The following is a 2827-nucleotide window of genomic DNA, read 5'->3' as shown; positions in this document are numbered from 1 at the left end:
CATTCAAACACCTGTTTCACATCCACAAAAAATATGTAGACTAGTTGACCAAACTCCCATGCACCCCACGGCCAGGATGAAAACCACATTGATCCTCTGGATCTAGGATTTGACTTCCTGATATACCCCTCCTCTCGAGAACCCCTGAATAGACCTTACCAGGAAGGTTGAGGAGTGTGAGCCACCGGTTGTTGGAACACACCCTCTGGTCCTCAGGATGTTTTCGCCTTTGTGCGCCGTTGTAGGATGGAAGTAGTCTTTTCTGGGCAACCCTATTCACCACCTCTCATTTGCATCAAAATCAGGGCGACCCGGGCACAATACGCCATGCTTGACATTGTGAAAACAGAAATAGACTCGCTGGGGTCTGTGCATGGCATTGTCAAGTAAACCAGTCCCAAACACGTTAGACTAGATTTGCTCCGTCACAAAAATGAAGTCACGCACATTTTTATGCTTAGCATATGGGCGCCAGTTATCAAAATAAGGTGCGCAGAGCGTAAATAATTAACCCTACGCCAAATCCTGATATTGGCATTTTGTTCCATCCCTATTCTATAGCATGGAGTAAATGTGCTTCTGAACCATATGGTACAACTCTATTCATTGGACAATATCGTATTTGATCGATAATACAGTTTTCCTTCGTCAAGAATATTTTAGATGTCAATATTTTTTTCCAACCCATTGATCAAGGGTAAAACGGGTCGACTACCCAAGTCCCCCCCCCATGAAGGTCACACTGTCAGTCATAAGACATGCAGTGCTGATTGATTAATGACTAGGCAGACTGTGTTGCTATACAGAGATCCTCTGCCCCCTTCTGATTGAAAATGTAGCAAAATGTTCACTCAGTCTAGACACACAATAGTATAATTCTAACTATTGAGGTACATATATAAAAGATCACACACGTCGCAGATTGGTACGCTTGACTAAACGAGTACAGTACACGTGCAGCAATATGACTGTAAAAAGGGTCTGTGAGAATATGTTGTTGAAGATGAAGTGACTTCCACAGTCACTCGCTTTATGTGTGCATGTATAATTTGTTTTGTGGATTTTTGCTGCCACCAGCTGGAAATGCACAAAAATTATGTGCGTGTATGTATGTATGTATGTATGTATGTATGTATGTATGTATGTATGTATGTATGTATGTATCCGATTTAAAAGAAAAAAACCCACATCCGATTTGAATGAGAAAAAAAAAGACAGTAAACCATTTATTGACCATCGAATACAAACACAAATAAATATTGAAACAATTAAACACTGAAATAAAATACATACATTCTTAATAACTTTTAAAAAAAAGTTATGTTTTCATTTATTGAATTTGTTACATTTGATCCTCCATTCCTTCGGGACTGCTTCCACTTTTTCTTGTAATCAGCAAGAGGGCGACATCCTCCCTCACATGTCTCACTTCCTCAGCGGCATACTGTACCAGTCCCGGTATTGGTGACGTCACCTCCAAATCCTGGGATAAATTCCAGCCACCCAACAGTCGATCCAAACCAGAAATAAGTCGTGCTATCAAAATAAAAGTTAAACGCCGTGCCTGTCAAACTTCGACTATGATTTTATTTTGAAAATGAACATCGGAAGTGTAACCCTCACCCCTTCCTAGCTTGTTCCGTGTGAATGCGGTGTGGAAGGCTGCTTGCTGGTGGTGGAGGCGCTCAAACCGACGACAGAAAAACTAGAGACCATTGATTGAACAGTCCAGTACGCGATTTATTTGAAAAATTCTGCAAAAGACACAGTTTCGTGTGTTTAAACTTCAATTGTTTGACTAAGTTACTTTTGCCAGGCGGCTTTTTCCTGGGGTCGTGCGGTCTCGAGTGTGTCGCCGTTTCTCTCTGGAGCCAACACTAAGGTAAGCTCCGAATCGTGAACCAACTTAACAACTTTTTACCCTAAAAAATCCACCTGCTGCCGCGTTGAATGTTGTTAAGAGACCTAAATGGAAAACGGCAGTAAAAGTTGTGACGAAACGCGAGCGTGCTCTCGTTACTTTTGAGGCTCTGACGCAGGGTCTTTGTCCAGTCTCAAGCGGTGCAGCCTCCGCCACTTGCGCCGCATTTGGCCTCGTTTTGTCCAAAATAGCAAACATTGTCAATTTTATCCACCCCCTTTAATTAATAAACAGAAACAGCTTTAATTAATATCTTCAACTGCTGTGTATAAGTCCAATAACAGTTTTAATGGAAGTATAGGCGTCATATAGTTACCGCTGTTTTCCAATACCCATTTTTTCTTTTTTTTCCTTCTGTATTCTCATGGTAAAACAATGTTGTCAACGTTAATGTCAGGTTTTAGGGTGTATTGAAATCATAACTCATTGCTCTTCATTGGTTCTAATGGCTCTTCGTGGCTACAGTGAAACTCCTCTAGAACGAAACCTGCATGGGCGAAAATACCCCCTTATGTGAAAAAATCTTCATGCATTAACACAATTCCCATTCTCCTGCCCCCCATACGACGAAAAACCCCCTGTTGCGTTATACGAAATCATTTTGTCTGCTCCCGCCTCGCGAAGACATTCACTACAACGAAGTCTTATCCAACAGCGACCTCTACTGCTTCGTTCGAAAAAAGGCAACAGCAACCACCACACTGGTTTACATAGTGAACGATGTTTATTTCGGTCACAGCTGCGAGTTTCCTGGGCTCAACATACTCATAGCTGCTCTGCTATTGGCTTACCGAGCATCATCCTGGCCTCCGATTGGCCAAGAGGCCACATAGACCTCACTGTCTATGTGTGTAGATACTGAAGCTAGATCCGTAGCATCCGATTAGCTGCTCAGAGTAAATTGCT

At 42.1% G+C, this 2827-nt stretch overlaps 1 protein-coding gene across 1 annotated transcript in view; it reads left to right on the top strand.

The window, feature by feature from the left end:
- The first annotated feature begins 1618 nt into the window (after positions 1-1618).
- nck2a (NCK adaptor protein 2a) overlaps positions 1619-2827 on the top strand; it is a 27137-nt gene continuing 25928 nt past the window's right edge. Inside the window, exon 1 of the mRNA XM_019894422.1 lies at positions 1619-1882. The gene's annotated coding sequence lies outside the window, so the exon portion shown is untranslated. The remainder of the gene's footprint in view (positions 1883-2827) is intronic.

This window comes from Hippocampus comes, unplaced genomic scaffold (genome assembly GCF_001891065.2).
Source record: "Hippocampus comes isolate QL1 unplaced genomic scaffold, H_comes_QL1_v1.1 scaffold96, whole genome shotgun sequence".
NCBI lineage: Eukaryota > Metazoa > Chordata > Actinopteri > Syngnathiformes > Syngnathidae > Hippocampus > Hippocampus comes.
The sequence above is the reverse complement of the archived record's forward strand: the minus strand, read 5'-3'. Positions and strand labels throughout refer to the sequence as shown.